Raw genomic sequence first — 23757 nt, forward strand, 5'->3', positions numbered from 1 at the left:
CGCATTAATTCAAATTAGTCTTGATTCCATATAATTTTTCTACTAATTTATGATAACTATAAATGACTGACTTCAATTTATAAATTTTAAAAAATAGAATATTCGATGAATGTGTCGCATGGAGGAATCAGTGAAGTGGTAAAAGTATAACAAAATGAAAAAGTTTATTCTCGTGAAAATCCGTGAGTGAAACATTCTAATCTATGATCATAAACACGATCATTATGCAGTCAATGTGCTTCAGTTAGTTAAAATTACAGTTAAAAAGATCAAAATTCAACGCTAAACGAAACAAAATGTAAAGAGATACAAACTCCTAGTTCGAAAAGTCGAAGCCTGATAGTGTTTTAGGCTTGATTCATAGCTACCTTTATTTTTCAAATTTACTTTTAATTACATGACAACGATAATTTGCACATAAAAAAATATAATTAATACCGTCGCAACATGCATCGAATACAAATCCAGTAATTAAAACAACGAAAAGTACTGCTGCAAATTATACTAAAAAGTAATTTGTGATTTTTTAAAACTTAGTTTAGTTATATTAACGTCCCGTTGTAAAGCAACACTAGGGCTAGGGTCAGATGACGAGGACAACACCTGAGCTGGCACCCCCCCTCTCCACACCACACCAGTGGGAGGACGTTTGGCATGACGGATTTAACGTGCAACAGACCCCCTTACACGACGGTTCTTCAGTGGAATCGGGTCTCGAACCTAAAACCCTACCACCAGGCCACCCCGTCCTTTTTTTAACTTAGAGAAAAGAACTACAAATGAATAAAATTTGTATAGTTGAAAAGTTTATTTTTAAATATTGAAATATTTGCTGTAAAAGGTGAAATTTAAGTGATTTTGAGCGATAATTTCGATTTTTTAATCAAAGTTTTGAAAACACTTTTTTAGCGTGCGCCAATCACTTGGAGAATTTAAATTTGGTTCCTCTAGATTCAACGGTAGATAAAGTGGAGCAGAACTTTGACGGAGTCCTCAATTTCAAAAACTGGACTAATTCTACTAATTTATTTTACCACTTTGTAGATGTATTTAACAAAACGGAATGCTCAAAGTTCATTTTTTAAGTGAAATTTAAAACAATACCTTTTACTTTCTAGTATACGTAATATAGAAAAAATATAGTAACCTTTAAAAAAATTCAAACTCGAGATTTTGACGAATCTCCACGTTTTTGACCTCTCTGAGTTCGAAAAACACAAATTTTAGAAAATGTTTCTCAGTCTGTTGCAAAGATAACTTAGAAACGCTTTGAACTAGACGGTTGAAATTTGTTATGCGATCTTTACGCCACATTTGGGGATTCCTATTAAATTATGAGTAGAATCTGCTCAAAGGAAGTCCGTCTGTTCAGCTGCTCGAATATAAGTGTAAGTTCGATTATAATGTAAGTTAACACGATAACTTAAAAACGGAGATAGATAGATAAGATTCGGTACACAGACTTAACATCTATAGTGTAGACACATATTAAAATGTGAACCAAATCCAACAACGGGTTGACAGTCTGTCGGTCAGTACTTTTGGAAACATGTAAATGCGCCAATTGAGAAAGCAATAACTTAAATACATCATATTTGGTATGTTGTTTTGATATTACAAGTGCAGTTTTGTTCCAATTAGTTAGAAAAAAATCGTGTCTAAAACACAAATTCGATTTTTGGATACATGTAATGCACAATAGAAATTAATCGCCAATGATGACACGATAGATTCAATAGAAATGCTACATTCACGCCAAAATTTAATATTTCATAACTTATTGTACGCCAAAGCCATGTAAGGTGTTCTCTGGCATAACAAGTTTATTAGAGAGTATGCGAGAGACCATTCCCGCTGTTGGAGACCATTCTCAAAGTTGGTTGACGTCGCTGAATTAATACTATAAATATGGTGAGTGAACAGCTGGGCACTAAAAGCAACTAGTTATCCATATTAATTTTTGACAATCTTTCATGAACGAAATATCATTTAAAAACATACAAATAAGATTTCTTTTTATCATAAACAATCCTGTGAACCAACTACATAATGTAAGAATAATAATAATAAATAAGAAAAATAAATGAAATTCTTTTCCTATTTGATTGGAACAAGTGAAGCAGAAATTAAAGTACCAGACATTACGTCAAATTCGCTCACAAATTTACGAACTCGCCCATTCGTTCATTAGAAAGGAGAGAGGGGAACGAACACGTTCAGGAAGTGCCTAATTGTAGTTGATGATGATTGTTGCCAACCGTCACTGTCACTTTCTCGGTATTCGTCGGAAAACCGCCTTTGACACTGCTCAGAAAAACATAAAGTACGGCTCAACAGGGTGCTCTTTAGTTTTTACATCAGATGTTTCAAACGTGATTCACAGCATTCAGAAAAAATGAACCCAAAATAATGGCCATTCCTGTCAGTGTTCATGAAAAAAGTACATTTTTTCCGAAAGAAGTTGTCAGAAACGTTGAAGAGGGCATTCGTATATGAACTCTGGCGTGCAATTCGTGGAAAAAAAATTAGCTTTAATTTTGGTGACAGTGAATATAATAGGTTTAAAGAATAGCACATTTGGCACCAATTATTGTCGGTTTCGTTTAGCGATTTATACAAAGGAATCAAATCACATGACAAAAGTAATGGCGCATGTCACTTAACTGTTTGTTCTCTTGACGCTTTTTTTAACGATGAATAAGTAGGTGGTGATGGTTCGATGGATTTAACTTGCATCGCGTAAACATGAATTGACATCTTTTTTTCCAGAAAAATTATCAAAATCTATTTATCTAAAATTGACTTGAAAACCTTTCTCCTCTCTAATCAATTTCATTAATAGATTAGAGATGTCTCCAATCTCCCCTTTAATAGCTGATGAACTGATAAAAAACGCACAAAAGTATTCAATTATTTCCGTAATTATATAACATCAAATATGTTATCTGCAAATAAGCTAGAATCTTATAAACATTTTTGCTTCAGGCTATACTCGGAGAATGTGGGTTTATATTTCATGCACCATGCTTCATAAAAGTAGTGGACATAAAACAACGTTTACACTAGAGATTAGTACTTACAAACGTTACTTATATAACAAACAATGTTTTATCATTTCAATGCATAAATATCAATAATAACATTTGCTCTTTTCAAAAAATATATTTACATTACTATGTTGTAATTACAATACCATCATGTCTTTCAGCAAACGTACTAAATGCATTCTATGGGTTGATAATTTAAAGTATTGCTTAATTTAAAGGCAAGGATTACATAACTCACTTTTGAAAATGTTACGGTTTCTTTTTTGGAAGATTTATTTTGAAGACACATGAAGCTAGGATTTCTTCTTCCGCATTTTTTAAATATAGTTCCTAGTTTCAATTCTTGCTCCTATACCTTATTTAAAATTTATTGCTGACAAAATCCATTTTGAATTTTGAATAGTTCAGGAACACGTGAAATGATTATGGTGAATTCCTAAATTCATAAAAGATTAAAAAATAGTGTTTAACTTATTAAAATATGAAATTTTCGAATACTGCCATTAAATGTATGATAATTCTTTCCTTCTATTATTTTTTTTAGTCTTGTCCCATCCTATCACATCATTAACCATGAGAATTATAGGAATATATTCAGATATTTTCTTACAAATGCAAAGGATTTCTATAAGTAGAATTAATATACCTCCAATACTTTTAGTAGTGTTAAAAGTTTGTCACTATTTAGGCTTAAAAACTATTAAGAAGATCTTTAGTTCAATTGGTAAGTGAACTCAAAACTTGTCTTTGTTTGAATTCTAGGATTACAGCCCATTTTGAAGTTGCATGAGGACTTGATGCACTTTACAGCTTTTGATCTGCTTTTGAAATACAAGGACAACACTTCTGCCTTCATTTCACTTTCCAAACTTCTATATACCTGTCAGTATGAAGATGTTTAATCATCATTAATATACGTTTAGCATTCACAAAAGGAATCGAATCATTAAATAAACACTTATCTTTGAAATGAGACCTCATAGCAAACCGTCAATTCTCGAACCAGAGATTCAGCGGTATTAAACACCGAGATATTTTAAAGATTGTTGCCTTTTTATTGTTACGTTATTCCATTTAATTGTTGACCTGTTGACTAATTTGCTTATCAAGATATTATATGATTTTTCTACAGATCTCTAGGCCTACTACACTATAGCGTAATCATGTGCCTTTTGTTGTTGATGTTACCAATAAACCACAAAAAAGGCAACATGTGTCTTCAAGTCATTTCACCCATGCAACACTCTTCACTATCAAATAAATTATTGTGTAATCATGAAATGCAATAATTTTTATCCTTCATGAAAAAAGTAATGATTTTTTTATATAACATATTATATCTGCAAAATAAAAATAAATAAATAAATAAAATTGAAAAAGTAGTTACACAATCTTTTCATCTTGATAATTTTGTTCAGAAAACTCAGAATACATTCTTAGGGGTATAATGGCTTGATTTCATAATTTTATGAGAACTGCAATGCTTCAACTATCCGATTTCTAATTTAACCAAATACTGCATTAAAAAACAAACATTTTGGTTTCTCTATCCAAATATACACAAAAGAAAATTATTCACTTGTCGTTAACAAAAGGGTTGGAGAAAGGACACGAAAAAAGAAGAAGAATGTTGCATCTTGAGCTATAACATTCTTCTTAAGGAGTGACGATGCCATTAAGGGTACTTGGGCGCCAAACGATTAAGAAGGTCATCGGGCGAAGACGTGCTCGAAGCGACCCGCAAGATGAATCGTCTGCTACAAGTGGCTCGTGGCACCAATTGCTTTGCTCTTGAGTAACAGCACAGAAATATAACAAATGGACTTTCACTCAGGTCAGAGTGCTTGGAAAGGTGCCGAATAAATATTAAATAACTCCTTCAACCACGTATTTAACCGGTCAAAAGTATGAGAAAGTCTTGCATAATGCATTGGAAGTCTCTGTTATGCATTCTCTAATAACCTGTGGACCGCTCATTATATTCCTCTAACCGTACAAAGAAAATAAAAGGTAAATTTTGTTAGAAAGGCTTGACATAGAAAGTATTTGGACCATCCAGGCATTTTAACAACTTGGAAACAGTAAATGAAAAATAAAACAAATGCATAATGTTTTTGGGTTTTTCAGTAATAACAGTAGTAGGCAGTCAGTGAGACCTTTATAGTTTCAATAATCTTTTGATTCTATAAAAAAACCTTAATATTAATAACCTTAATAATAACCTGTAGATAAGCCCTCTGTATTAATAAAAGTATTCAAAGTCAATTGTCAAAAAGATAAAAATATTAATTTACACAGAGTAGAAGAAATCAAAGATCAATGCAATAAAATTTGCGCGGATTAGACTAAGATAGAGCACTAAAATAATAAAGCCTTGTATTTTATTACCTTTGGAACATCCATTACCATTTTTTTTTGAATAATTACCAAGATTTCTTATAATAATTTAATAAAATAACGTTATATAATTATTTCCATCAGGTAGGTAACAATATAGGGAATACAAGGTCAATAACGAAAGAATTTTATAGCAGCTATATCAAGTTATTTATAAGAGAAAGATTAAGCACACACATGCAATTACAATATTATCTAAAAACTTCAGAATGCTATTTATCATTCTTCTGTCCGTATCTCTTATTTATACGAAAATGTATCTTAATGTTTCAGAATCTACGACCATCAGCAATAGAGTGATTATAATAATATTGACAGACCCCATGAGAGATGGGCAATTTTGAGCGTATCGTATTTCACTGGCAGGATATTCATTTTGTGTGTGTATTTATAGCAAATTAAGCGTATCTTAATGGATCAAAATCTAAGCACATCAGAAATAGGGATGAGTGAAATAATACTGATAGCCCCCACGAGAAATGGGTAATTTTGTCCCTATCAGATTTCATAGAAAGGATATTTATTCCTGCAAACTCCATGTCAGGGGGAGAGAGAATGTATAGCTATTTCATTCAGGGGATTGTACTGTATAGGAGATTCCCTTCCTATTCCAAATAGTGATTTGCCGAATAGATAGTCTTACCAATATTCTTCAGTGCTAAATTTGTTGTAGAAGAGAAGTGACTAGCAGATTAGAATATGATTTTTCGTGTAGATAAAATTTGTTATGAATAAGAAAAATATTTGATTGATGCAGTAGAAGCTTTCACATCCTTCCGAAAACAGAATTTATTAAATGTTTTATTTTAATTAAGATATCTGAGCAGTTCTTTTATTTTAAAATTTTTATTTTGAATTCTGCTTATGTGACTAAACGACTCGTATCAGACAGATACATTCTAAATTACTGCCTTTTGGTTTGTAAAAAAATAATAGTAATAAAACAAATATAATTTTTTAAATAATTAGTTCCAGAAGAATTATTTTTCAAATTTATATGGAATATGGTTTCTCTTTTTTCAATAGTGGTAATTATAATATTTTAAAGGCCGTTCAATTGGTATTCGTACTATACACTGTCTCAAAGTCAAATTCCCAAAAATCCCGAATAGAAGTCACATGTGCTGGCTTTTCTGATTCAATTTCACAAAATATCTAAAATAACTTTCCAAATTAAATTTTATAAAATCTAGTTATTTAAATTCAAGATAAAATCTAGTTATACTAAGTTAAGAATTATAATTCAGTTTTATAAAATCTAGTTATATTAAGTTAAGAAATAACTTCAGAAAGAAAAATATGCATAATTACTTAATAGTTCTTTTTATATTATTTTTCATCAAAATCATAAAAGGGAAAAAAATTGTTTCCCCTTTTAAATTTCATATTACTAATATTTATTTACTTATTTCTAAAGATGACATTTTCTTAGTAACAGAATATTTTTGTTTTGCTTCCAATTATCAGTTATTTTCTTTATTATTTTTCGAGATTTTTTTCAGCTTTTTCAGAATTTCTCTTTCTATCATTTCATTACCTACTAAGAAAAAGCAATCGACAGTTTATTATTCATTATCTCATATTAACACAAATGAACAAAAATTCAGAGAAGATTGTTCACATGGATAGTTATGTTTAGTTTACACTTATATCAAAACTACATTGATATGTATATGCGTGTGTGACTTTTAAAACATATCTATAGTTTTCAACTTTTCTTGATAAAGCTTGTACTTATGTTTTTCAACACAGGGTGAAGTTCACTATCGCCCATCCGAAAGATAATTAAAAAATAAGTTAAACATTTTTTAAAATGTATTTTGACTATTTTTCCAAAAAAATATCTCACAAACATGTCTTTTTACATCGGCTAAAATTCTGAAAAAAATTACCTTTTTAATAATACAAAAAAAAATTTATATACAATTTGTAACAATATTTTTAATGTGAAAAATTCAAACTATAATAATTTCATTGTTCAATCAAACCATTGAATCGCGTGTTTTCACCAATATTAAATTGAGATTACAAAAACTACTCTTTCTTAAAAAGAACTTTTTCTAACGTACAGAATTTTAAATCATCTGCAAACTGATTCCATTAAATTCATATTTGTTTCTATCTTATCAAAAAACAAGGTGAAATTTGAAATAAATTCATTTCTTATTAATAATTTAACAGCCAGAAAATTCAATACTCGGACGAGCAAGTTGCCAAATGTAGCCTGTAGAGGAATAAACGAGCAAAATCAATTTAAATAAGACAAAAAAAAAAAAACATAAAAAACAATGCAGAAAAATATATAATCTTGAAGAGCAGTTTCTTTAGACATTTAAAAGTTGTACATAAAAGGTTAAAAGTCACTAAATAATATTAATTCAGTTCCGTGTTAATTAACCTGAGCCATGAAAAAGGGTAGCAAATTAATTAACTGACAGAAGAAACACGGGAATAATTTATTGTGAATGCATTACCTTAGCTTACATTTCGTTAAAATGCAAATCTGAAAGAAAATTGAAATAATTTATTTACATAGGAAACCAATCTTCCCAAATGAAGATTTCTGACCTTCATCACAATTAATTAGGAGACAAAAATGGCATTTAAAAACAAGACATTTCATGTAATGCAATTAAAAATAAATTCTTAAAATACTTTCAGATAATCAGTAATTAATATGATTAATTTTGTGGCTATCCAAATGTCAATCAATAACTGACAGTTACTTCATTATTTAAAATGCACTCTTTTTTGTGAGGAAATGTAACAAGCATAAAATAAAACTTGTTTTTATTCTGATCATAAATATAACTGCTAAGCTACCAGAAAACGTTTTTGGAAGCTAGTTTTTTTTTGTCTGTAATCCAAAAATATAATTGAAAAATATAAATTCAATCTGTTTAGACTTTTTCTAGATTGCATTCTTCTTTGTATGAAAATTTTCATAATAATTCCAAAATTTGAGAACACAACTGAAAGTATAGGTTTAAACAGTAACAAAAAATTCTATCTCAAATAATTTTTTTCATTTATTTTAATAAGTAGTTTTGTCAATATGATCTTAGTTACTATTAAAACTTAAATATAAAAGCACTTTGAGAATTTTGTTATATCGAATAAACATCAAAAGGGGATTTTCAAACATGAAGGGGAAGGGATTTTTCTTATAGTTGCGTAAACTTTTCAAAATTCCAATATAGTTCTAAAACAACCACCAACTTTCCCAGGAGTTGTGAAAACAATTTCACTGATTCGGAAGAGATTGGAAACCTCTGCGCAACGTAAATATATAAATAAACTTCAATGAACTAGGATTTCTGATACATAATATATAAAATAAATTCATCAACTAAAAAGGAAGTAAATATAAGTATTCAGAATAAAATGAAGAAAACGATTTTATTAAGAATCAAGTTTAGAAGAGATTATATTTTAATCTTTCACTGCATATGGTATTTGATCAATTTTTTTAAAAAAATTTTAATGTTAAAAGTAAATAGAACATTTTTTGAAGTGAAAAATTAATTCAGAATTTTTACAATAAAATTTGGAATAGAAAAAAAAAAGACTTTTTAGAATAGAATTTAGAATAATGAAATTTTTGAAAATTCTATTTTGATTTTGTGTGTGTGTGTATGTGTTTTCTGCTATTATATGTGAGCTTCCGATGTCAAAAACACTTCTTATTTTGAAATTTAAGAAATCGTGCACTGAAGGGTTAATCATTTATACCTATTTAGATATGTATATTCAGAGGAATCAAACCACTGATGTCACAAACAATCTTGAGAAAAATTGAGGAGTATTTATAACAAATGTCATATACACACGCAAAAAATAAAAAGTCATACACTCCAAAACTACTTTTTCAGTAGCAAATCCAACAGCTACTCTTTAAAATAAAATAATGTCACCCACTGGAGAAAGAGCATAAAAATTTACTGCACGGGGTAAATCCAGGCGCGTCGGTTGCCAAGGCAACCGGATTCTCGTCCAATGTAGCAACATCAGTAATCCCAAAACGAGCTTACCGTATTACATAAGGATATCCTCCGCTTTAGCCCCACGTTCCTTCCATTTACTCCCTCCCCCCAATCCCTCAACTCCAAGGGAGATTTTCTCATCTCCAAATGTCAGATCTCTATCTCAAACGCGTGTGGGTGGATGAGATGGGCTCGTGACAGACACGACAGGGGTATGTGGGATATGATTTTCTTCCCAGATGTTTCAATTACAAATGGATAGATGTTTATTTGGAGAAATTTTATAGTAGGAGGAATCGAGGTAGGAAATTAAAATTGTGGTTTGAAAAAGAATGTAATAATATGGGTATTTATAAACTGTAATTGGGGAATGAAAATTTAAAGACATGACAATAAGAAATGCACAAAAAAGGGGGAAAAGAGATAAAAGTGAAATGTAAAGTAAAGTAAAATATCACCATTTAATGGCTATCCTTTTTGATATTGAGACTGATTCGATCACGCAAGTGCACTTTATAATCCATGAATTCAATGAATGAATTTTCATAAGCTGAATTAACGCAATATATTTTTATTATTTTTTTTATTTAAATTGCTTATGTATTAGCATTCTACAACATTTAATTTTCATTTTATTAATTTATTGGCATTTTACGGCCGGCATCCTTGCATAGGGGAAGCGCATCTTCCCCATGATCTGGGCGTTCCGGGTTCGAATTCCGGTTCGGGCATGGTTGTTCTTCATCTGTGTTCTATCTGTGAGGTGTGTGAATGTGCCCCCTTGTAAAAAGGGGTTGTGCAAGCGAATGTGTGAGTTTCATCTTCATATGAGCTAGAAGTCAGACTTCTGCCCTCGGGTGCTCAGGGGTCTTTACCCTCAGAAGTTACTGCACCCACTTTCCATGGTAACGCGGACACGACATCATCGTCATTGGTATTTTACTTATTTATTATTTTACTATTATTACTGGTTATGCAGTCATCAGCAACACTTCTTACAGATATATATTACTTTTGTCATGGCATCAACAAATTATTCAAGAATAAATGTTTCCAAAGAATTTTAATTGATTAAAATAAATAATTGAAAACATTATTCAAAATTATTTAACACACATTTATTACCGATTGGGTGAGTATATGAGCGAAATAATTTTTTTTTAAAATCACACGGCGTAATTTAGTTGATCAAACAAATGAATTGTAAGACATTTACAAATTTTTTTCATTAAATAGTCACTAATCTCATAGTCAGTTTCATTCATTTATGCTTTTTTTTAAAGTCATCATTGCTCGGTTTATCATCATAATAAACTCCCACATATATTTGTAATAATTAGCGGACTCCAATGTTTTTGCGTTCATGTTGGGAAAAAATGCCATTTTTTTAGCCATGTTAAAAAATTATTTCACCTTCAGCATCACTATGAGTGAGATTTTGAGAAGTAGGCATTTTCGACTATTTTTATAGTTTTTGTTATCTATCAGTTTTTCGTAGCTTTCCATAGTTTTTCACTGTATATCCGTAACTTCGTAGTTTTGACCTAATTTCCGTAGCCATTACGGAACTTCCTTAGCTGTTGGAGGGTAAGTATAAAAACCTTAAATTGCTACAGAACACTCAAATTTAAGTTCGAGCGCTATTTTTAGTGGTTCCCTCCAAGCGTTCAAATGTTATGATTTTACAGCGGAGGAGACAAAACTATAAAATTATAGTGCCCGATGTTATGTATCGCGGCGGCTCGATCATTCAGTTCACCCCAAATACCAAAGAAGGGCAAGGGTAATTCGTTGTGGTTACAGATTTAAGGTCAGAACATTTAGCTTTTGTAATGAATGAAATGACCTTTTATGCATTTAATAATATTTCTGAATATTATTAAATGCAAAAATAATATCTGATATACAATACCGACATCATATTGGGAGCTGTGGCCTGGTGGCAAGGTCTCATCTTCAAGACCGGAGGACTCCAGGCTCGACACCCGATTGCACCAACGAAACGTCGGGTAAGCGGCCCTGGTGCACGCGAAATCCGTCGGAGCCAAATGTCCTCCTAATGATGTGATGAGAAAGTCTTGTCATCCACTCTATCATCTGACCGCGGAACAAAATTACGAGGCCCGTCCCGAAATAGCACTAGTGCTGCTTTAAAATAGGATGCGAATATAACTAAATTCAACTTCTTTTACTGCAAAATTTTCGGATGTTATAATTTTTTATCGCACAAAATTATTTATGTAATAAAGTGATAACCAATATATTTAGTAAAATATCACCATATGTGTCTCTATTTATTGTTGTTAATTATAAATAAATATTTTAAACCAGCTCTTTCTTTTTGAATAACTTTATATATCTAATAAAATCTCTATAAAAACAAAAACAAAAAACTGCAAAAATCATAAATAAAGGCGATGATTAATAAGATCTGAAAAAAAAATATATCTTATAACCTAAAAAAAATTTGCAAAAAGTAACCCACGCAAAAGAAACGCATGGAATTTACATATGCTAACTACTGAATGTCATAATCTTCACAGTTGTTAGCATGACGACTTGGTAGAGTGTTTACACTAACAAGCGGTTCTGTTTACTCTTTCTTGACCTCAAAAACCTTAATTACTCTTAGTTCTACTTATCCAATTTAGATATGACTAGGACGTTATCGCTCGCTCATCATTGATGTTGATACGGGTAAATTTAGAATTTTTATGTATGTCCTTCCGAACCAAAAGTCGTGAGAACTCGACCAGGACGTGAATCAACTCAAGAATCTAACCATGTAAACAAAGTGAAAAAAAAAAAAAAAAAAAAAAGAACATGCTTATCATTTATTCAATTTGAATTTTTAGACGCTTTTGGATGAAGGATGCTGGACGATATTGGTTGAAGGTTAAGGACTGAGAAGTGATATATTGTTATTTTTAAGAAAGCTTTCTGCAAGTTTTTCTTTAAGAAAGAATATAAACAATTTATGAAGTAGTAAAAATTTATTGTATTTTTTTATAACTATAACTATATTTGATAAATATGACAATTATAAACCCTCCACCGTTTAGTTCCCTAAGCTGTTGTAATATTTTCAATAAACTTTGATGAAGTAATTTGTACGTTAATTCATCATTGGTTGACCTTGGATAAACTTTTTTTAATAAATAGATATTGCGGTAAACTTTTTCTTGTAATAAATTATCTTGTAATAAGAAATAACATAATTTTTTATTCATCTATCATCACAAATAAATCATCTATACTTATAATAAAGCTCAATGTGTGTGTGTGTGTGTTGGCGCTCTACAGGCCAGGTCATTTGACATACAGCTATCAAACTTGGTACATGTATACCTTAGAGGTCGGGAATGTGCACCTGGGGTCCCTTTTTTTGAAATTTTAATTAGAATTTTAATTATTAATTAAAAACTAACTTTCCCGCCAAAAAAATCTTCCGTTTTCCCCACCGCCAACTTTTCCGCCAAAAAAAAATCTTCCATTTTCTCCACCACCAAATGAGTAAGGCTTTAGTTCTTTTTTTCTCCCAACAGTAATGAGGCAAGGGTTAACATTTTTCGGTGGATTATTTCAAACGATTCTGTTTATTTTCTTAATGTTTGATGCATTTAAAATTAAACATTATTAATGAATCGATCTTTGAGATTCATTCTGAAGTACTTTTGAATTAAAATAACACAGAATAAAGGAAATTAAAAATGTATAATCTGCATAGCGTTACCCCAACTGGCGTAGAAAAATTCACGCATTTGCGTTACCGTAAGTGGCGAAGAAAATTCACGCATGCGCATTATGTTCTGATTGTTGCCATGACAACCAACGGACGATTTAAATTATTTTTAGGTTAGTTGCATGCTTTTGTAAGTAAATTGTATTTATGTTAGTTATATATTTTTTGTATATGCTTATAGTTTTAAGTACATCGTTTTTTAAGTAGTTTTTTTTATTCTGTTTTCAATGATTTAAATTATTTTTAGGTTAATTGCATGCTTTTGTAATTAAATTGTATTTATGTTAGTTATATATTTTTTTGTATATGCTTATAGTTTTAAGTACATTATTTTTTTGGTAGTTTTTTTAAACCTGTTTTCGACCGATTATTTTAAACGATTCATTTTATTTTCTTAGTGTTTGATGCATTTAAAATGAAACATTATTAATTAATCGATCTTTTCATGATGAATCTGAGAAATTTTTGTTGACAAATTCTTGAGATATTACATAAATTACGAAAGATATTATTTAGTGACCATAAAGTTTAAACGCTCAGTGACTCTATTATCAGTAATCATATTATTAAAAAAATGCTTTGTTTCAGTAAAAAATATTATATTAATTGCAGATTAATCATTTACACTTTAATTTAAAGCATAATTTCTACGAGGGGTAACAGAAAATTAGAGAGATACATATGACGTAATGACTGAAGGCCTTTATAATATTATGAGTGAATTATATGACTATCAAAATTTGAAGTTTTAAAATATTTTGCTGAAGAATCTATTAAAGTTGGAATCGCGAAAAATATTTAATGGTACGACCGGAGTATTCCGGTTCAACTTATTTAATTATTAAAATTTAAACGAACATTAAGATTGGCGAACCGGCTGGTCGCCAAAGGCGGCTAGTTGGTTTATATATTGAGATGAACTTCCATTTATAATAAATAGAGAAATACAAATAATATAATTTATTGGCTGACTTATTATCAGAAACAAGTCACTGATTGATATGAGATAAATTTTTTCTAATAGTAAATAGAAATTATATTATTCTTAATAAACCACAGTGAAATAATTTATTTGTCAATCGATCATTCAAAACGAATTTATTGGTTAATATTGAGATAAATTTTCTTATAACTAACAGATATTGCGGTAAACTTTTTCTTGTAATAAAATAGAAATAACATAATTTTTGGTTCCTCATAAACCATCTTCATCAACAAATCATTGGTTGATATATTAAGATAAATTTTTTTTATAATAAATTGAGAAGTATAAATAATATAATTATTGGTTTATATATTATCACAAATATACCATTGTTTGATACTGAGATAATTTTTTTTCCAATAGCAAACAGAAAAATAGAAATTACATAATTTTTAATTCCCCACAATGAAATAATTTATTGGTCGATCATTTATTAAAAACGAATTATTGAATGATATTGAGATAAATTTCATCTTAGTGCAAATAAAAGTAATAATAATTAGCAGAGAATTTTCAAAATGGTTGGAAACTCTAAGCTATTTACTACTATGCATACATTTAAATTAAAAAAAATATTTAATTCACAATATTATGAAGTATTTTAATTAACAGTGAATTATTACCAGCCAATATATAGAAAATAATTTCCGATTTCTCTACAGGAGTTAATAATTCACAAGTAAAAAGTTATTTCTCGTCTTTTCACTATATTAAAGATGCTAATTTCAAATTAAAACTAAAAACTGTAATATATATATATATATACTGGTCAAGAGTAATTGATTTCCATATGAAATTAAAATTATAATTTCGTTAATTTTTTTAGCAGACTAAATTGGCATTCTGAATCTTATGTTATATATTTCGTTTCTCAATGAGATGTAGCTATCAATATTTTTTTAAAAATATAGGCCCGTTAAAATTTATTTTATTATATTACTGGAATAATGGACTGACAAAACCAGCAAGAACTCAAAGGCAGACATGTTTGTTTTTTTAAATTTTAAAGCAAATTTTACATTATTTTATAATACTGTTACTAATAAACCATTTGAATTATAACAGGGATATCATATGGAAATTGATCGAAGGAAACAATTAAAAAGTTTTCATATGATCAGGAAATAAATCTAGAACAGTGATTCTGAAACATTAATCTCTCAAAATCCCTTTTTGAGTTAATAACATTTTTTTAATGAAAAAAATCTATTTCCGCCAAAAAATTAAAAAACTTTTTAAAAAAAGTTTTTAAAAATGAATAATAGTAATAAATAAATAAATTTAAAAAATGAATGGTTCGAAATTGGAATATACATGGCGCAAAGTGTTACTTTTACCTGACTTTATTTTTGAAATCGTAGAACGAAGACATGTTCTTAGTACAAGAAAAAAATCAAATGAGATATATATTGCATGTTATGGTATTTTTGAAAGCTAAAAAAATTATGAAAATAACAAAAAATTTTATACGAAATCTTTATACCACCTATAGGAATTTTATTTAAATTTATTTATTTATTTTTTTACTTTCAGAAATACTATAACATGAATGTATACCTTTTTTTAAAGGTTTTCGTAACAGTAAGTATACATTTATGATCGAAGAATGTGAAAATAAAGACCAGGGAAGGATAACGTTGTTTTATAAGAAAATGAAGCTTTAAATAAGAAATAATAAAAGGAAACACAAGTCATGCATATTTAGCACATTTTAAGAGAATATTTTATGAAGATGAGTATTTTATTTACTTGTTTTTACAAATGATTAAGAATCCTAGAAAAAGCAGTTCTTTGATAGAGTTTTGAACACCTTCTTTGTTCCGTCTAACAATTTACAAAATTTTGCTCTATAGAATGCCTTGAAATTATTCAGTCAAGAAATGTATAGTTCCAACTAACACTGACGTGAAAAAATCATCTCACAGTTAAGAAAGGAGAAAATGCTAACCCTTCTACATTTAGCAACGTCAAATATCTAATTAACGAAACTTGCAAGCATTAAAGAAAGGAAATTATAATTACTAAGGAAATGAAAGAAAGGATGTATCTATATAATGTTATATATGCGTCATTCATTAAGTTACTTACAGTAGTAAATATTCTTAAAACCACAAAGAAAAAAAAATGAATGAATTTAATAAGACACAAGCAGCCTTCAAAGATGCCGAAGCATTCTCTTTGCCTAATTTTTTCGGAATTAATCAGCAGAAATACGTTCCCACGCTTTAGTTGCAAAATTTTATAACGCTTTACCAAGAAATACTTGAGTAACATATTGAGAAACAAAATTCCAAGTATTTTTTAAATCCCTAATTTCTACAGAAAAGATTCCTGTTCCAATTTATAATAAAGTAAATAAAATCATTTTAAACGGTTATTAGAAAGGAAAAAAAGAACCGTCCAAGCATTCAGTTACGTAAAGAATCCTTTAAAGGAAGTCTTATCATTCCGGAGAAAGAGATAACGCGGAATTTTGCATAATATGTATTGCTTCCGCAGACAGAGGCATACATTGTCTCTCTGTTCCCTCTGGAAATCTCGGTAAGACGATAAGGCACTATATTTCCCACATTTAGGCTAGAAATCACGAAAATGTCTATTAGATATGCAATAAATAATAAAAAGAAGTGAGAAGTAGAGGAAAGAAAAAAAAAAAAAAAAAAAGACCCTGAACTTAGAGGTTAACTGGAGCAGATAGGACTTCCGGACCAGAAGAGATGATCCAATTTGAGGCTAGACAGTGATGATGGTGATAATAATCTGGAAGGAAATGATTCATTTCGCGGTTATTACTCTTATGATGCTACAACTCCCCAAGTTTTCACCCCCTCCCCCATCGCTTTGGCGTGAGAGCTGGACCTAACAGACAAAATGCAGTCACTGAAAGTGACAGTTTGGACAATAATAGTGTTACTACTTCCCATGGTACAGCTGAAAGTGCGAAAAAAAGATATATTAAGTGTTCAAAATGAGAAAAGAATGGCTCTCCGTTTTAAAATATGACACAGAGGATGTTAATGAGAAAAGAAAATGATAGTCCGAGATTTCCGTGAATAAGAATCTGATTTTTAACGACAGGGATCAATTTGCCAGAGAAGGATGTAAATGCTCACATAAATTCAAGTGGCTAATGCGGATATTTATTCACAAATAAAAGTATATCAAAATGAAACAGAAAAAAAATCGAGGAAAATCCATTCAACAGAAACTAATACTATTTTTAAATACATTCAAATTTTTCAATTCTTTACTTCTAAAACAACAACTTCTTACACTTTTGAATGCTTTGTTATCAATCCAGCCTCGAATCTGATTTGAAATTTTGAATTATGCATTGTTTTCAAATTCTTGTTAGGTAATGATTGTTATGAAAGCAGTAAAATAGCAAAAACTCTCCATTAATTTTTAGGAAAACTTTTAATCATACTTTTGGACTTCCTAAGCAATGAAGAAATCCTTACACTCACAAATGCAATTCTTCTTACGTTTCGGACTGTAAAAAAATATAATTTCAACAAATAAATTAAATTGAAATGCAAAAGATAGTAGCATTACAGAAGAAGTTAAATATAACCAGAGGAAAAGATTTACCTTCGATAGTATAAAACAGTGGCAGATTTAGACAATTAGCGGGCCTAAATAGTGTACATTACCACTTTTAATAAACAAGCCAATTTAATTACAAACCACCACATTTTTAATACAAACAACATGTTAATGATTTTTAGGTTATTTTTATTTTATTTACTTTGAAAAATGTACATATAATTATTTATTTGTTTATTATGACGTATGTTTGTAAGGTATCGATGTTTGCACACAATATCATTAAAGCGGATGCTTATTATTACCATCATAATTAAATAATCATAATAAACAAAAAATGATCGGGTTATTTATAATTGATAAAGTATTGACAATATCTTAATAATTTATAATTAAATGAATTCTTATTTTTTACATATTTATTTACTTGTAAACTAGACCAATGATATCTTTGAGCCGGCGTCCCGGCATAGGGATAGTGCGTCTTCCGAGTGATTACCATGCGGGACCCGCCGGCGTCCTACATGGTTATTCTTCTGCGTTCTATCTGTGAAGTGTGTGAATGTGCCCCCCTATAAAAAGGGGTTGTGCAAGCGAATGCGACTCATGAAGTGGCTAAGTCGTACGACGCTACTGAAAAAACAAGAGACGCTCACTCGGTTTAAATCGCTGAGAGATCTGTCAGCGGGCTTGAAAAGTGCCGTAAGCAACAACAACAACATCTTTTAAATGGACCTAGGAAATCGGAACATCCGTCAAGGGCTTGAACGTATATTGATCTGCACTTTTGTAAGCATGCAAACACGATAATTCAAAAAGCATCGACTTAAATAAAGAAAATTTGGTATGTGATACAATTGCAATTCTGCGCTATATTTTGATTTTAAACGATAACATTCGAAATACACAATACTTTATCTGATACTTTATAATAAGCCGCATCGCAGTGATTAATCACCTAAAAATACACTCTAATAAGCTTTTTCATAACTATTATGTAGCATTTACATGGTTAATACTACATTAGTACATTTATATAGAAAATATGCGAGAATGTTTCAGGGTGACCATTCCCAAAACTTTAATATAATTTATCTATTTATAAGTAAAAATTATGACAAATCAAGTCACTTTATTTAAAAACAGAAAAGAAGAAAGAGATTTTCAACTTATGATAAATAATCAAAATAATAATAATAATAATAATTTATCGGAATATATTTCCACCCTTATTTAATATAAGTTTAGTTTAGTTATATTAACGTCCCGTTGTAAAGCAACACTAGGGCTATTTTGGGACGGACCTCGTCATTTTGAACCGCGGTCAGATGACGAGGACGACAGCTGAGCTGGCCTTTATTTAATATAAAACATATCGTTTAGTTATTATGATATAATTAAATATACAGGCTTTTTTTTTAAATTACAGAACCCGTTATCACAGAACTAAGCCGTATAAATATGGATTAGAAATATGCAGGCTGACGATATTTTAATACAAATTATTAAAAAAAATCCTTCAAAATTAAATTTAAAATATTTTGAATTTCTGAAGTTAAAACGGATGTGAAAGTTGCCTACCCTAAAGACAGGCTGTAATAACACTTAACGTTTTTGATCATTTTCATTTTCTTATCAATAAACATTAAGAAGCACATCAACTCTTGTAAAAAAAACAGTTTACAGCTTTTTCATATTAAATTACTAAACCACTTACATAGACAAATGTATAATTATGCTTCTTATTACTTTTCGGATTGCAAACGGTTAATAATAAATTCAACAAATAAAGTAGATTGAAATACAAAAGGTAATAGCATTACAGAAGTTGGATATAACCAGAGGAAGAGTATTTCCCTCATTTTCTCATCAATAAACATTAGAAAGCATATGTAATTCGTGTAAAAAAACAGCCTTATTCACGTTAAATGACTACGCCATAACCAACATTGATGACAAAGGCCAAATTCGGGAAGAGGAAGAAGATTCCGACTGCTCAAGCATTTCCTTCCCAGGCTGATAGCAGAAAGAGAGCGAAAGCAAATAAATTAAACAAAATAACAATATCACTCAACGCACAAGATCAAGGGCAAGAAGACATCGCTGACAGACAAGGTGGAAGAACTCGGTCGCAGTTAACTCCTCGAGGTCCTCCACCCTCCATAAAGAGCCATGGTAGTGAAAATTTTATGGGCTACCAAACAAATAAGTACAGACAGAAATCGGGTGAAAACGGGGCCAGTTTTATGATGATCCGATCACCGATTAACGGATAAAACGGAAGCGGCAGTTAAGTGTTGAAAGGAAGGATTTCTGGGTGCGGCACTTGCCGATATCTTGGAATTCCTATCTTAACAATGATGTGTGAAAAAGCAGAGGATGACGATGTCTTCATCTATTCATGGACAGCCGATGCACGCGTAAATGCTGTAAAGATAAAATGATTGCATGTGAGGTCACTACCATGTTTCTCTTTCAACACTGCATACAGTCCACCATTGTTAAATGAAATTTCTAGAATACAACGGTTTACAATTTTGAGTATTAGTCATATAACTAAATTTAGAGAAAAGTTTAACATTTATTTAAGATTCTCTATAAAATTTTGATTATGATCGTTCAGAAAAAAAGATTCGGTTTTTCTGGTATTTTTGTATTAACCAAATACCAGCGATTAATCACCAAAAATGGCACTCTAATAGTTTCGTTCATAACTAGTGTAAAACAATGATATATGTTTAATACTACATTATTTTATTTATTAGCGAGTAAACTAGAAAGTTTATGGGGAACCATTCCAACTGGTTTCTACAATACGTATAGCAAATGGCAATATAGTAATAAAAATTGTGATACAAAAAATTTAAGCCTAAAGAAAAATAAAATCTTATGTTCGAAACAAAATAATGATACAGTTGAGAAAATTCTTAATAACCTAGATATGATTTCTGAACAGCTATGAAAGAATATAGTAATCTCCTAATTTTTATTGTGAAATATAAATTATTTCTTACAAAAAAACTCACAGGAACTACAACAGTCATATATTTCTGCTCCATTCATGAAATATTTCACACCATATGTAATCGATAAGATCTGTGGTTACAGCAGAGACACGGAATGGATGGTAAATATTGTATCAGATACAACTAAATAAAGCTACTTAAATGGAAACAGAAAGTAACTGCCTCCCACTTATCAGCGAAGACCGAATGCGTAAGTGATAGATTTTAGGAATTCCGGAGTGCTAAGCGAATGCAATTCCACGAAAGAAGCAATAACTATTTTATCCAATCTCATCAAAGAAAAGTTGAGGGGTCGTATACAACATTTTAAAATGAAATAATCGTTTTAGTTTTAGTTGAATTATTCAATAGTTTTGAAGCCACATTGGACTATTTTCAGATGGTCCTTGTTAATTTGATCCATGGTTGAATGATGAGGTCATGTCAGAATTGGCATCCCTCTCCAACCTTTAAGCCAAACACACAGATTGTAGTTCGAATGAATTAATATACACTAGTAGCATCATAACGAGGATGAACGGAGTTCGGTGTATAATATTTATTTATCACTCCCTTTACTCGAATAATGAGTTTATTTTTACTTCTAGAAACGTAAAATAGGCGTAAAAATATTATCCTGACGTCACTCTTATAGACTTGCACACGGTGCATGCATACCCTCCCCTCTCCTCTCCTTTCCCTCTCTCAAATAATAAATCATAAGTGGAATCATGCCTCGAAAAATATTAGGGTGTCGTTGCATAAAATGAAACAATAAGATTTCATTAAATAATTTTTCACATAAATATACAGCAAAATTTCAAAAAATTCTGTTTATTTCCAAATTTAAAAGAGTGTTAAAGAAAGATTACTAATTCTAAGTGAACAAAAATAAAAGTGTTTTTAAAAAGGATATTTTTAATAATTTACTAGCCGCCTTTGAGGAATTATGGAATGCAATCGTTTTTTGCTGCAATCATTAAATTATTTATATGGAATACATTTACTTAAAAATTTCTAAACAAAAACTATGAATGGCTTTATCTGGCTCTGCTAATGCAAACATGCAGGCTTATCTTTTAGCCGTCTATGCCATCGGTTTCAGTCATACCAGAGTTCTTTTACAGTACGTTTCATTTGCAACCTCAAAAAAGTTCTTTTGACTTTTTGGTGAGATTGGAAAGGCGTAATTTTCTACGAGCTCCTTCCTCAAGGTGAAAAATTAAATTCTTCTAAATACTGTTATCAACTGGGTCAATTAAAAGCTGCCATAGAAAAAAAAACTGGCCAGAATTAATGAAGCGACGAGGAGTGGTTTTCCATAATGACAACGCGAGACCATATATTGCATTAGTCGTAAGAGAGAAGCTCTTGCAGTTTCATTTGGATGTCTTATCGCATTCTGCATACTCTCCAGATCTCGTTCCATCTGATTATTACTTCTTCTGTCTTTACAAAATTCTCTTCGTGATAAGCGGTTAAATATGCACCAGCGAAATAAAAGCGCGCATCGAGGATTATTTCTTGTCCAAAATACAACAATTTTGGGAAGAAGGCTTAATGAGGCTTCCTGAGAGATGAAAGAATGTAATAGAGCAAAAGGCTTCTTATATAACAAAATAAATAATATCTTAAATAGTAAATATTGTGTATTCATTTCATAATAGAAATACGGAAGAAACGTATAGGGCACCCTAATAGATGGGTATACTCTAAAAAGAATCATTTATGTCTTAACATATTTTTCAGGATAAAAACTCAGTAAAATGATTTACATTGATTAGCTTTATGTTTTTTTTTATTCAAATTCAATTATTCCAACAGCTCTTATTTTCAGTTCTTCAGAAATTCTAAAGAACTCTTCCGCTAATTCTTAGTCACAAGTCTACCTCCGAACACAAAATGAGAAACCGAATTACAATCATGGAACAACCCCTTCCGGTCTTGTTTTCCGAGTAGCCATCGTAGGAGGCAGATGGACAGAAAAGTGAGACATCGTCGTAATTCGAGAGCTTCTCTAAGGAAATTGCGTCATTTAGAAAAAGCACTGACAGCGGCGGAAGTAGCGAGTAAGCTCCTCTGACCTACGCAGAGCAACAATCGGATCTTTTTACACTTTTCTTAAACCCACAACCGTCGTACCCAACGTTAGGACAGAGAAAGAAAGAAAAAAAAATGCGATGCTATTTGCCTGACCTCAACAATTCGCATGAAAACGCATGTACGAAGTGTTACGACATAATGTGACGTTGCTTTGGAAGATGAGTATTTCTTCTCCCTTTTTAAGTCGGGATGCACACACAGGAATGACTTAAATTACAAGAAGATGCGCCGCTTCTCATTATTCACCGGATTGTGAAATCGTTAATAACACAGAACCGAATGAACAAATCCATCGCAAAACAATGAGATATTTTGAAATCGGATTGCATCGAAGGTAACGCTCAGAACAAATTCTTCGCATGGAAATTTGGTGATTTGGAAAGTTCTAGCAAAAAGACTTAAAAAATTTTTTAATATTAACTTTGATAACATAGTATTAGGAAATATTGCACAGAAACTGACTTGATGTGTAATATGTTTATTTTATATAAATCCATCTCATACACATATAGGGCTGAATTAAGTTTTCTAAGGGCAACTTTTTTCCCCCGCCACAGAATATCCCTGATCTTGGAATCTCTAGAATGCTCTATTGTTTGAATGGATATGCCTGGAAAGATTTATTAAGAAGAAAAAAAAATAATAAAGTTTACATACAGCGCACAAAATAATTATACACAATACAATAATGAAAAAGGGAGTGTTTGGTAGGGAGTATGAGTTGAGGAATTTTGATGATGTTAATATTCCTTGGAGAAGGACTTTATTGAGGAAGGGAAAAAAATTATCCAGGGTTTTGGTCAGGGAAGATCAGTGCTTCGTTATCTTGAAGAAACCGCACAAGATTTCTAATTTTGATTTTGGACATCTTGTTTCCCAAAACGTTGATCCACCAGATTCGTTCGTGGTTGAGTGTGGGTTTTCGAAAGGCACTAAGGTAATACAAACA

General features: G+C 30.6%; 1 protein-coding gene across 1 annotated transcript in view; it reads right to left on the reverse strand.

Annotated features, from left to right (window-relative positions):
* LOC129988396 (integrin alpha-PS1-like) overlaps positions 1–23757 on the reverse strand; it is a 147584-nt gene that overhangs the window by 32719 nt on the left and 91108 nt on the right. The window lies entirely within an intron of this gene.

The sequence above is a fragment of the Argiope bruennichi genome, chromosome 10 (assembly GCF_947563725.1).
Source record: "Argiope bruennichi chromosome 10, qqArgBrue1.1, whole genome shotgun sequence".
Classification (NCBI taxonomy): Eukaryota; Metazoa; Arthropoda; class Arachnida; order Araneae; family Araneidae; genus Argiope; species Argiope bruennichi.